This window comes from Bemisia tabaci, chromosome 2 (assembly GCF_918797505.1).
Source record: "Bemisia tabaci chromosome 2, PGI_BMITA_v3".
In the NCBI taxonomy this organism is placed as follows: Eukaryota; Metazoa; Arthropoda; class Insecta; order Hemiptera; family Aleyrodidae; genus Bemisia; species Bemisia tabaci.
In genome coordinates, this window is record NC_092794.1 from 72,037,484 (window position 1) to 72,052,312 (window position 14,829).

A 14,829-nucleotide genomic window follows, 5' to 3' on the forward strand; every position below is an offset into this window, starting at 1 on the left:
ATTTAAGACCATGGTTGGGTCTTCAAAATTAGCAAAATTAGAAATTATCAAGTCAAAATTCAAGGAGCTGAGTTTGAGATGGAGTAACAACGTGTCTGGAAAAGGAAGCGGACAAACCTATTCACCAACTCTGTTCGCATTCCTGGAATCTTAGTGGACGTTTTTACAATGCGTTTTCGAAACGCGTTTGCGTTTTCGAAACGCGTTTGCGTTTTCGAAACGTGTTTGCGTTTTCTAAACGTGTTTGCGTTTTCTAAACGCGAACGTTTAACGGAACTATGTGCATAATTTATGAGCCTTGGGTATGTATCCAGAACCTTGTGTACAGGGTTCATGAGTTAAGCGCGTTTAGAAAACGCAAACGAGTTTAGAAAACGCAAACACGTTTAGAAAACGCAAACACGTTTCGAAAACGCAAACGCGTTTCGAAAACGCAAACGCGTTTCGAAAACGCATTGTAAAAACGTCCACTAAGATTCCAGGAATGCGAACAGAGTTGGTGAATAGGTTTGTCCGCTTCCTTTTCCAGACACGTTGTTACTCCATCTCAAACTCAGCTCCTTGAATTTTGACTTGATAATTTCTAATTTTGCTAATTTTGAAGACCCAACCATGGTCCTAAATTCTTGAATTTTGCGGTGGCTAACGGTTTGGTTACCTAATCGGCTAGCTGATCACCGGTTGGAACATATTTCACATTTATTAGCCCATTTTCTACCTGTTCTCTAGAAAAATGATACTTTACATCTATATGTTTTGATCTTTTGTGGCTACTTGGATTCTTTAACAGAACTTCGATAGCTTTCAATCGGATATTAGAAAGATAACTGATCAAAATATGCGTGTCAAGTGTCATGCTCGCGTTTAAATAACCGAGGGTGAAGATTCATTAAATTTTACTTCAAATGAGTCTACGGCCATGGACCAATAGAATAAATAAGGACTCCCAACTCCCTATACTACCCTGTGTTAAAAACCGTTAACGCGCGCTCGCAGCGAACCTGGCAGAGGGTGCGGTGAACTAACGCCGCAGCGGTCCACGATCGTACCTCTATAGTTTGTTATTCCATGCAATGTTCTTTGTTTATCTATGATTTATTTATTTGTGTAGATATTTTAATACATTTTACTTTCGCAAACTAATGAAATTGTATAGATACATACCTTCGGCAGAGGTCAATGCGAAAGACTTTGATTTGAAGTATCTTATCAAAACACGAGCAAAGATGATTCAGTCAACTTCTGACGCAGAATCAAAGAGACTTGCTAATAATCAAATTAAAGGTAATGCTTGAAGTCAAGTATCTTTGATTTTGTGACACTCAGTTGATTTTTATCAGTACAACACTATTTCTCACTAAAAAGATTTCACTTAACAGAGAGGCGCCTTCAGCTAAAAGTACAATCCTGATTCCTGCTGCACACTACATATACACTTCCTTTGGCTTTCTCAACAGCAGTTGCTGCTGAGTAAAACGGTTAGAAATAACACTTCACATTAATACCAGTTTATGTACACGAAGACTGACGAAGATTGAAATGAAAATGGGAAACTTTTCACACTAAACTCTTCAAAACTGCAGGGCGACCACGAGGATACGAGGATCGAGGATCTAGAAACTTCTATGAGCACTACTGAGTGATAAGCCTAAATAGGTGGTGCATGGAAATATAAACAGGAAGACCCAATCATCGGTTTAGTTCACTACACCCTCTGCCAGGGAGCGCTGATGTCAGCGCTAACCGGAGTTGGGGGTCCTTATTTATTCTCTTGGTCCATGCTACGGCTACGACGCTGAGACAAAAGCACAGTCCTCAAATGGATTGCACCCTGGATATCATGAATATATTCCTCGCGGTACAACGATTATAGAAGAAACTGACCAGGGAAACTTTACAACGCTCTATCAGGTGAATACGTCCTGAATAATTGCGGGCAAGCGGTGACTGGATGTTCCATCATGATAATGCTCGCCGGCCACAGTTTTAGTGAAGCACAGCATCCTACATACCGCATCCTCCTAAAGTCCAGATTTAGCTCCCTGCGACTTTTGTCTGTTTCCTTAGCTTACGTTTCAACTCGATAGAGGAGATTAAAGTAATCACTTAGAGAGCGCTGAAGGGTATATTCAAAGGAGAGTTATTTTGACGAGTCCACATGAATTTTGACTTGTTAATTTCTAATTTTGCTAATTTTGAAGATCCGGCCCTGGTCTTAATTTCTTGAATGAGCTTGTTCAGCAATTCGTAATTCTTGCATTTTTGGAAACTAGAGAGTGCACAGAGTTCACAGGAATTTTCCCCGATTTTTTTGAGCAATATTAACCCACGAAATACGAGTCCAAAAGTCCGTATTTTGGGCTCCCATTTAAACGCGCGCCGCTTGGCCCATCTCAAAATGGCGCCCATTTTCTCCGTCCGGCGGTGGCCACACTTTTGACCCGGCGTGCCGGCGAGGTACCTCTGTATGCCTCTGCCGTGTGTGGGTCGTATAAACAAACGAAGATTGATAACACAAATGATCCAAACAACTCGAAATCTCTTAATTTTAATTGATTTAAATCCATTTTCGACTTCAACCAAGCATTTGGCAATAATATTCATCGTATTTTACAACCAGGAGCCACGGCCTATCGGCTCATTTTAAGGTGCATTCTGAAAATCAGTATTACAAGTCCAGTGTCCAAACCCAGACTTTCTTCTTTTACTTTTTTTGACCATTCTCTTTTCATTTTCGCGTCAAATCAAATGTTTTGCAGTTTCTTTGTCTTAAGTATGTGGTCCTGAATTCATTCAAGAGTTAGAAGTTCACCATTTATTTAGTATTACAGCCTTTTAACCTCTCAAGCTTTACCGATATGATCTCATGTAGTTCGAGGTTTCTTTGGCCCAAACCAAGTGATTACATATCTGATGTGTGTCTTATGGCTCTTCAAATTCGCAGTTTAGAACTAAATCAGAGACTACAATTACTTAATCCAGTTCTGCTCTCTTGTTCAATGTTTGTCATAAGTGTTTGTTCGTGTCTGTTCTTTATAAGTGACCACTGTAGTGCATATACTTATACACAGTTATGCTATCGGTACAGGTATTATTTCTTGTTTTCTACAGTCAGACTTTCTCTTAAGCGCAATAATTTACCAAAGAAATTCACCTAGTTGCGTAAATAATTTGGTGTATAGATATTCTGTTAATGTCTCCTTGCGGTGATTCAAAGTTTCTGAGATCTATCACAAGTGGATTTTGCATTTAGACGGTCACTCTTGTCTGATAAAATTACTGCTCTAGCAGTTTCAAATTTATACTTTGATCTCTGATTCATCACTAAATGACACTCATGCGGTGTCATTTATCTTTAATCAGTTCAAAGCTATTTCGACAATGAATCATCAAAGGTCCGATCGAAGAAGGAATTTTCTGGTGAGTGCTGCGGCTGAACCGACATCACAACTCAGCTTTCAAAAGCATCAACTTCTAAAAATTTATCAGGAAGTGGTAATGGTAAGTGGAAATCATGGTAGTGCTCACTTCTTTCATGAGCAAATCGTGCGCTCAAAATTTCAAAATCTACTCACCTACATGTTTATTTGAAGAGGAATACGACATGATATGCAGCAGGCTACACTTCATCTATGAATAATACGTAAATTTGTCTTGAGAGCATTCTTAGGAAACTTCCACAATTTTTAGTTTTATTCCTGAGAGAAAATTTGGAGACGACTCTGCTGGTATTCCCAGGGATTTTTCAGAAATTTTGTACTTCATAGGTATCATCAAATACTTAAGTATCAACAGATATTGTACAAGACAGAAAATTTATTTGAGGATTCATGCTAGTATGTTGTGTTTCCTGCAGAAACAAGGCTCATCATATTTCATGGAATGAAGTAATCAAAAACTACTTACTTACCTACAGCTTGGTCAGTTTCATGTCTTCCTAGAGTGAAGAAAATATTTTTTTTTCTCTCTATTTAAGAATTCAGGGTGAATCAAACCTGTCCAACAAACATTTTAATAAGTTCCCTTTGTTCAAAAACACCTAAGAATCATTTCAATGGTAAAGTTGCCAACGATTCTTGTTAAAAGTCTGAAAGTCGGCTGGTTTACTGAATTTCTCAGGTACTGATGGATGGAAGGATTTTGAAAAGACATAGAATTACATCCTCCCATAAGAATAAGTAAGGAACATGGTTAAGGTTATCTGGGGATGACATTTGTAACATTTCGTTGCATGATTTTATAATCGAGGAGAAACAGAAAGTCTGAAACTTTGTAAATCTACGTTAGTGGTTTTCTAGTTAGGCTATGACATTGATATGCTCGTTTTGTTATCAATTAATCTCCACAAAGGTAAGCATACTTACAAAAACTGTACCACAAGAGATGCGAATGTAACTTGTGATACCTAAGTGACTTTACAAATCTTACCTGTTAAACTACCAGCTGCCCGATTATTGAAACTATGTCAGCCCGACATGAAAAGACATAGCCCTATCATATCCATGCAATATATTCGAATTTGATGTCTTGTCAGGTTGCTCTAAGCCTTCAATAATCGGCCTGCTGATTAGTTGCAAAATATTTCCACTTCCAGACGAATGATCATGTCTTGGTTGATGCTTTCGATAGTAGAGTTGTGATGTCGGTTCAGCCGCAGCACTCACCAGCAAATTCCTTCTTCGATCGGACCTTTGATGATTCATTGTCGAAATAGCTTTGAACTGATTAAAGATAAATGACACCGCATGAGTGTCATTTAGTGATGAATCAGAGATCAAAGTATAAATTTGAAACTGCTAGAGCAGTAATTTTATCAGACAAGAGTGACCGTCTAAATGCAAAATCCACTTGTGATAGATCTCAGAAACTTTGAATCACTGCAAGGAGACATTAACAGAATATCTATACACCAAATTATTTACGCAACTAGGTGAATTTCTTTGGTAAATTATTGCGCTTAAGAGAAAGTCTGACTGTAGAAAACAAGAAATAATACCTGTACCGATAGCATAACTGTGTATAAGTATATGCACTACAGTGGTCACTTATAAAGAACAGACACGAACAAACACTTATGACAAACATTGAACAAGAGAGCAGAACTGGATTAAGTAATTGTAGTCTCTGATTTAGTTCTAAACTGCGAATTTGAAGAGCCATAAGACACACATCAGATATGTAATCACTTGGTTTGGGCCAAAGAAACCTCGAACTACATGAGATCATATCGGTAAAGCTTGAGAGGTTAAAAGGCTGTAATACTAAATAAATGGTGAACTTCTAACTCTTGAATGAATTCAGGACCACATACTTAAGACAAAGAAACTGCAAAACATTTGATTTGACGCGAAAATGAAAAGAGAATGGTCAAAAAAAGTAAAAGAAGAAAGTCTGGGTTTGGACACTGGACTTGTAATACTGATTTTCAGAATGCACCTTAAAATGAGCCGATAGGCCGTGGCTCCTGGTTGTAAAATACGATGAATATTATTGCCAAATGCTTGGTTGAAGTCGAAAATGGATTTAAATCAATTAAAATTAAGAGATTTCGAGTTGTTTGGATCATTTGTGTTATCAATCTTCGTTTGTTTATACGACCCACACACGGCAGAGGCATACAGAGGTACCTCGCCGGCACGCCGGGTCAAAAGTGTGGCCACCGCCGGACGGAGAAAATGGGCGCCATTTTGAGATGGGCCAAGCGGCGCGCGTTTAAATGGGAGCCCAAAATACGGACTTTTGGACTCGTATTTCGTGGGTTAATATTGCTCAAAAAAATCGGGGAAAATTCCTGTGAACTCTGTGCACTCTCTAGTTTCCAAAAATGCAAGAATTACGAATTGCTGAACAAGCTCATTTTGTGGTGAAAACGGTTTGGTCAGTAAATCGGCTAGCTGATCACCTGTTGGAACATATTTCACATTTATTAGCACTTTTTCTACCTGTTCTCTAGAATATGATACTTTACATCCATGTGTTTTGATCTTCCCTGCGACTTTTGTCTGTTTCCTTAGCTTACGTTTCAACTCGATAGAGGAGAGCAAAGAAAACACTTAGAGAGCGCTGAAGGATATATTCAAAGGAGACTTATTTTGACGAGTCCACTTGGATTTTTTGACGAGTCCACTTGCATTTTGACTTGCTAATTTCTAATTTTGCTAATTTTGAAGATCCAGCCCTGGTCTTAATTTCTTGAATTTTATGGTGGATAACGGTTTGGTCAGTAAATCGGCTAGCTGATCACCTGTTGGAACATATTTCACATTTTTTAGCCCTTTTTCTACCTGTTCTCTAGAAAAATGATACTTTACATGCATGTGTTTTGATCTTTTGTGACTACTTGGATTCTTTGCAATACTTATGTAACCGGTGTTGTCTTCATAAATTAAAATGGGAGTTATTGCAGTCATATTAATACTACTCAGAAACGATTTCAACCAAAGAGCTTCCCTGACAGCTTCAAAAAGCGCCATATACTCTGATTCAGTGGATGAGGTAGCCACAGAGTTTTGCTTTTGGTATTCCAACAAATGGTACAGTTTTCGAATAATTGAAATAAGAAGCCTGTCGTGCTCTTTCTATCGTTTTCATCTGTTGCCCAATCAGAATCACAGTGACCACTCAAGATATCAGTAAATATTAGTTTCTTTGTAAAGGTCAATTTCAAATTCCTTGAGCCTTATAGGTATCGTAACACCCTTTTCAAGTACTGCCACAAGATCTTAATGTTCTTGCTTGTATATTTGCATAAAATACTTATTGCAGCGCACAAATCAGCTGTCTTGTGCATATCATTATGTACACCATGCTGTGCAAGTAGTCAGGACCTTTTATGACTCTTCTTTGAACTCACCAAGCTACCAGATAACTTAATTTTCATATGAGGAACCATGAGGTTGCTTCCATCAGGTGACAGTACTATGAGAATTCAAAAAAAGTTAATTTTCGACTCCAGCCTACATGAACAACCGATATTTTCCGGACAGACCTCGTACAGTTCCCAATTCTCATATAAATTTCCTCTCTCTCAAATTTCCATTTAGAAAAGCTGTTTTTACATCCATTTGGTGAATTAGCAAATCAAATTGGTTGGTAAAAGCCACCAGAATTCTATTCGAGCGAGAGGAGCAAAAGTTTCATCATAGTCTTCAGCATATTTTTGACTGAAGCCACGAGCAACTAATCGCGCTTTATGTTTTTTAGGTTTCCCAAATTCATCCTTCTTAATTGTAAAAATCCATTTACAATCAACAATATTTTTATCCTCAGGCTTTGGTACAAGACTCCAAGTATTGTTGAATGTGAGAAAGTCAAGCTCCTCTTTAATGACCTGTTGCCATTGAATTTTATCAGCTCTATTCTCAACTTCATTAAAAGTTTTGGGTACATCACAGTCAATGGATTGTACATTTAAAATAAACTCATCAAGTTCATTTACATCACTCCTTGACCCCCAAAAAAATCATTCTCACGATTTTGGGGCTTCAAAACATGGTTTTTTATCCATCTCCATATGGATCTTCGCATCACCCTTTTTGTCTTTACTAGAGTTATGATCCTCTTCTGCGGTCACCTTTATCTCAAGTTCCTTATGAAGTTCTGATTTTGACTCCCAATCAAATTCATCAGTTCCTTCTTGAGTTCTCAGTTCTGATTTTGTCGATGACGCAAAGCAATATACTGGAGCTTTTCAATACCGTTCTTTGCAACTGGGGGGTTCCCGCAATGAAATTCAACGTCTTTCAGGGTTGATAAATTTTTGGAGGCTTCCGGTGGTCTCATTACATTCATTTTTGAAAAGTAGCGGATGTGTTGCCGTTAAAATTCGTCTAAGACGCACCGTTTCCCAGATATCGAGCAAAAACCATCGATTATTGATATTTTACCTTTGTATCTGATGTAAAGTATCGAAATCATCGACCATCAACATTCTCATATGAAGTTGTGGTAAGTAATCGAAATCATCGAGTATTGTTACATTCCCATTTAAAATGAACCACTAGACAAGGTGCGAATTTAAGCATTCTGATACGTGTTTCTTAACCAGAGCTTCACGGGGAACACGATTCACGCAACTAAATTACTGAAACCAACTCCTAACAAGGATATTAACGTTTTCATTTCACATTGGTTACGGGGAATTCGAATTGCTCAAAGCTCTACGACAATCCAATCGAGCACTACAACGCTTTCAGCAAGCTTCTCAGTCGAGCAATAAGTATTCATTTCCCATCATGTGTTGTTCAAACTGTAAACAATTTGCTATAGCTGATCCAAAGTGTCAAGATTTTTATATCGCAGAAACTATATCGTGATAACGTTTAGCGTGTGATGTGAATCACGCGGAGCATTGAGCTTTCATGAGCGGGTAGTTTCAATTTACACATCAAGAATCATATTTCGGTAATTTTCGGTGTGCGCATCATGGTTTACGTGATATTTTGGTTAAAAAAACTCGTCTGGTGGTCCATCACGGTAAATATTCGCAATCATCAACTGATTAGATTTTTCCATTTGATGTTACGGAGAAGAATCGGAATAATTGACCATCGCTGTTTTCCTATTAAAAAACTATGGTAATGAATCGAAATAATTGAATATTAATGTATTCCTATTTAAAACTAGAGTACCTTTATAGCGAGAGTATGGACAGATCGCTTCATGGAGGGTTTTGGGCCCCAAAAGTGCAGCCACCCTTCTAACCAACTTCTAACGCCCCAAAATTTCACTGCCAGTCTGAAGATTCCAATCCTAACCAATATGGCTAAGAATGTACATAAATGAGCGTTCTTCCGCAAAAATAAGTAAGTTTATGCAAAAACTAAGTCAAATACGTGCTTGATAAACGATGGTTCGTAACAATTGTATTAGTAAATTGCTCTGTGTAATTGAAATTCATAGGTTGGTTGCATTTTTGGGCCCTAACTTCATCCGCGGAGGCATCGGTGAAGGCCTGATGGATTCTCGGAGTTTCACATTTATCTATACTCTCACTATATAGGTACTATATTTAAAACTATGGTAAAATAATCGAGTGTGAAGTAATTTGGACCTGAATATCGATCTTTTACCCTACCTTAAATGTTAGATCGAACGGTCCATCGCGGGTTACGACACGTCCCTGAAAGCAATACGGTGGATTCCAATAAGATAATTATTGATTGATTGAATTTGGGCTTCCTAACTGTTTTAGAGGCTTCCTAGTGCTCTCATTGAATTTATAATCGAAATGTAGCGGATTGTTCTCGTCAAAAATCGTCTAGGACGTACCGTTTTTGACATATTAAGCAAATACCATCGATTATTGATATGTTACGTTTCTATCTGTGGTATAGTATCGAAATCATCAACCATGGACATTCTCATATGAAGTTGTGTTAAATAATCGAAGTCATCGAGTATACCGCTTACTCCATACAACTGAATAAGATTCATAAGATTATCCTGCGATCCACGAACCAACAGATATTTCACGTTGAATATTGATCATCTCGTGACGCATCCATCGAGGACCGCAGCACGGAGACGGAGTTAAAGCACTTCGTTGCTCCCTCACGACCGCTGGGTGAGAACCCGCAATGAAATTTTAAGTTTTTCTGACACCCTTGATCCATACAAGTGAATTAGATTCCTCAGATTATTCTGCGACCCATGAACCAACGGATATTTCACGTTGAACATTGATTTCGGGATGTATAGAGTGAGGACCCGTAGGCTTGTGCTGAAGTTTCCTAAACATACCGTTCGCGAGGGGGGCTGCCCGCAATGAAATTTCAAGTTTTTTTCTGAAACCCTTGATCCATACAAGTGAATTAGAGTCCTCAGATTATTCTGCGACCCATGATCCAACGGATATTTCACGTTGAACATTGATTTCGGGATGTATAGAGTGAGGACCCGCAGGCTTGTGCTGAAGTTTCCTAAACAATCCGGTTCGCGAGGGGGGCTGCCCGCAATGAAATTTCAAGTTTTTTTCTGAAACCCTTAATCCATACAAGTGAATTAGAGTCCTCAGATTATTCTGCGACCCATGATCCAACGGATATTTCACGTTGAACATTGATTTCGGGACGTATAGAGTGAGGACCCGCAGGCTTGTGCTGAAGTTTCCTAAACAATCCGGTTCGCGAGGGGGCTGCCCGCAATTTTTAAGTTTTTTCTGATACCCTTGATCCGTAGAAACTAAGAGCCAGTCGTCACATCGTTGTGCGATCATAAACACACAACTATTTCACGATGAATTTTGAACTCTGGACGGAGCGAGGACCGCAGTCTACGAAGGCCACGAAGAAAACCGCGTATACACATAAGATAGGTATGTGTCATAGACGTGTTTATGACATCAGACATACAAACGGTCAATAGTAAAACTCAAGAATCCATTTATTCAAACAAGCATAAAAAAACTCGTATATACATATCAGATACACATGCGACTTAGGTGAAAGTTGGATTTTCGCGAAAACTAAAAGTCGTATCAAAATTCGGTCTGTACAGTTTTCCGATCTTCCATAGTGTAAAAGAATCGGATCGGAGGAGGGCAATTTTCCGAAATTTTTTTTAATTTCCCGAATCAGACCCTACTCTCCAGTATCCGATACCAGACCCATACTGTAGGATATGGTGTATTGATCCCGAAAATTTTACGAGTCCGAAAATCCGAATATTTTACACAATCTGAAAACAATGTAAGGATCAGAACCGCGCATACACATAAGATAGGTATATATCATAGATGTGTTTTTACAATCGGACATACAACCTGTCAAGAGTGAACTACCATCCCATTTATTCGAGCAAGCGTAAAAACTCGTATATACATATAAGATACGCATGCGACTTAGGTGAAAGTTGGATTTTCTCAAAAACTAAAAGTCGTCTCAAAATTCGGGTCGTACGGTTTTCCGATCTTCGATAGTGTAAAAGAATCGTGTCGGGTTGGGATGGATCGGAGGAGGAGAATTTTCCAAAAATATTTTCCAGCGTAGGACTTAGATAATGTTTTAATATCCCGAATCAGACCCTCCTCTCCAGTCACCGATACCATACTGGAGGATATGGTCTATTGATCCCAAAAATTTTACAAGTCCGAAAATCCAATTGCCCGAATCAGACCCTACTCTCCAGTATCCGATACCAGGTCCATACTGTAGGATATGGTCTTTCGAAATCGAAAATTTTTACAAGTCCGAAAATCCAATTTCCGGAATCAGACCCTACTCTCCAGTATCCGATACCAGGTCCATACTGTAGGATATGGTCTATCGTGGATGCCGTCAAAATTTTACAAGTCCGAAATCTCGGAAACTAAAAGTCGTATCAAAATTCGGTCAGTACAGTTTTCCGATCTTCGATAGTGTAAAGGAATCGCATCGGTCCGCTACGGATCGGAGGAGGGTAATTTTCCGAAAATTTTTTAATTGCCCGAATCAGACCCTAATCTCCAGTCTCCGATACCAGACCCATACTGTAAGATACGGTCTTTCGAAATCGAAAATTTTTACAAGTCCGAAAATCCAATTTCCGGAATCAGACCCTACTCTCCAGTATCCGATACCAGGTCCATACTGTAGGATATGGTCTATCGTGGATGCCGTCAAAATTTTACAAGTCCGAAATCTCGGAAACTAAAAGTCGTATCAAAATTCGGTCAGTACAGTTTTCCGATCTTCGATAGTGTAAAAGAATCGCATCGGTCCGTTACGGATCGGAGGAGGGTAATTTTCCGAAAATTTTTTAACTGCCCGAATCAGACCCTAATCTCCAGTCTCCGATACCAGACCCATACTGTAAGATACGGTCTTTCGAAGCCGAAAATTTTACAAGTCCGAAATCTCGAAAACTAAAAGTCGTATCGAAATTCGGTCCGTACAGTTTTCCGATCTTCGATAATGGAAAAGATTCGCATCGGTCCGCAACGGATCGGAGGATGGTGATTTTCCGAAAATTTTCCAATTTCCCGAATCAGACCCTAATCTACAGTATCAGATACCAGGCCCACACTGCAAGATACGGTCTCTCGAAACCGAAAATTTTTACAAGTCCGAAAATCCGAATTTATAGCACAATCTGGCAACAGTGTACGGAAAAATCAACTAATTTCTTGCCCCATCTGGCAACACTGTAAAATGCAATGTTGCAAAAATTCACCAATAAATAAATCATTTATTTATGTCCACCGTCCGGCAACGCTGCTGCGCCATCTTGATAAATACACCATTGCATAACCCGAAAAATGAAGGGGCATTATTACACCATTGCATAACCCGCATATTGAAGGGGCAACATGCAATACTTTCTTTTTACAGCGTTGCCATATTGAACAATAATCCCTATACAACGCTGTAATTTAATTCATATTTTTCTGCACAATCATGCAACGCTGTTGGATAATTTACTGCGCTAAGATTCCCATTTTCACCCTACTTACCCGGATCTCCGCGTTTCAATCGTTCTGCGAGGCGAGTGCCCGGTCCGCAGTACCTGTAGTCGCCCGGTAAGTGTAGTTCGAACGGTAGTGAATTTATCAACGAGTTTAACAGTCCACGTCCTCGATTGGTTTTGCTGCAAGTTGATGTTCTTCTCGGTGACATACTCTGACGAAAATGTCCATACTATTTATACGGAGAAGTAAAGAAAATAACTGTCCGATAAAATAGGGAACGAATACGATGCGACTCGTCAAGCATAGAAAGTCACTGCGAGTCCGGAACCTTGACAAACGGAAGAAGAAAAATGAAAACCGACGACAAAGACGACGACACAGTGAACTGTTACCGAACAGTATCCGTTGCATTGTCGTTGGACCGTCCAACTGCGGTAAAACAAACGTGATGGTTTGCTTGCTACAACATCCGAACGGATTGAAGTTCCGCAACGTGTACTTGTACTCCAAGACACCGTTCCAAACCAAGTACGAAGAACTGCGTCGGATATTCGATGGAATCGACGGTCTCGGATACAACGTCTATTCGGACACGGCCGAGATTGTTCCACCAAACGATGCCGCATCAGACTCGGTCTTCATTTTCGATGATGTCGCTTGTGACAAACAAAATGCGATGCGGGAATATTTCAGTATGGGAAGACACAGCTCGGTCGATAGTTTCTACTTGTGTCAAACGTATTCTCGCATACCGAAACAATTGATTCGCGATAACGCTAACCTGCTCGTAGTTTTCAAACAGGACAATACAAACTTGCGACACATCTACGACGATCACGTCAACACAGATTTCACGTTCGAAGATTTCAGACACATCTGCTCGGTGTGCTGGCAGGACAAGTACGGGTTTTTAGTCATCGATAAAGATAGTAATAAGAACGAGGGAAGGTACCGGAAAGGTTTCGATACTTTTATTGAACAAGATGGATAACTTATCGTTGTCGACGATCGCTCAGAAATACGGTAGTATCGATAAAATCCGTCAAGATATCAAACGGAAGTTAAATACCATTCGCACCGGAGAGGCGGACGCTCAGGTGACGTTGAAGAAAGTTTTCAAACCGTTGACAGATCCACTCGCAGTGTTGCAGAAAACTGTGTCGTCGTCGTCAACTCCCGCACTTGTCGCTGCTCCTCAGGAAAAGAAAACCAAGATCGAAGCTTCAAAATCGGAAACGAAAGATGGAAAAACGTTTGTTGATAGTTTATTTGCTTCGTTCGGATCACCGAAAAATATAAACAACGATGACGATTCAAAGGATGATGATGACGATGATGATGATGAATCGTTCCAAGATGCAACGGGTAAAGAACAAACAACGAGTCGCACTGAAGACGACGACGTCGATTCTCGAAACACAATCACTGCCCCGCACGTACAGTTCTACTTGGACGATCTGGAGAAACAACCGAAACAATCCGATACCACGTATGGTGTGCGGAAAGCGATCAACGGAAACTATCTTATCGGAAACCGAACCATAAGTTTCGATTCGGACGGACGACTAATCTTGGACGGTGGCGATGAGGTGTTCGAACCGACACCCGGGTTCTTGGAGCTCATTTTTATGAAACATCCGCGTAATTACACAGCAGATGATCGTGCTAATTTCCAACGAGTAGTTACGCTCACCAATGCGCATTGGAGGAATCACCATCCACACGGTAGACCCAACTCGAACCGCAGTCAAAAATACCGCGATCTCATCAAACCTTTGTTCGCTACATCGACTCCGAGATCAACGAGAAAGTCATCGCGTAAAAAACTGAAGAAAGGCTCCGGTATCAAAATTCACCGTGCGAAACGGGAACTCGTCTATTGGGACGATCCGAACGAATTGGTCCAACGTCTCGTTTTACTTGTAGCTTCGAAACAAGCTGGTCACACCGATCACGATCGTGAAATTCTGAGTATCGTCGAAGAGCTTCGCGAAGCAGATTACATCCACTAAATATAGGTTCCGCACAAAAAATGAGTCACACCGACCGGTTTGGAAGATCGAAAGGAACTTACGTTCGCAACACAAAGCAAGGTCTCAAAGGTGACGGTTTCTTACTGGATCCCGACGGAAATTATCTCGTATCCAACAAACGGATCCGACAACTGCAAGATCCCGAAGAGGATACCGACGCCGTGAACAAACAATGGACAGACTCGAGGTGGACGGAAGCTATGAATTTAGCACAGCTTTGTTTGCAGAGAATGGAAGAATACAAAAGTATCGCGCAACGACTCGAGACGAAATTATCACGACTGGAAAATAGAATCAGTCAACTAGAGGTTGTGAATCGAATGAAAGGAAAATAGTGTTGAGATGAGTCACACGGACGGTTTTGGCCGATCGAAATTCCGCCGCGGTCCAAAAGGTGACGGATTCTCACTG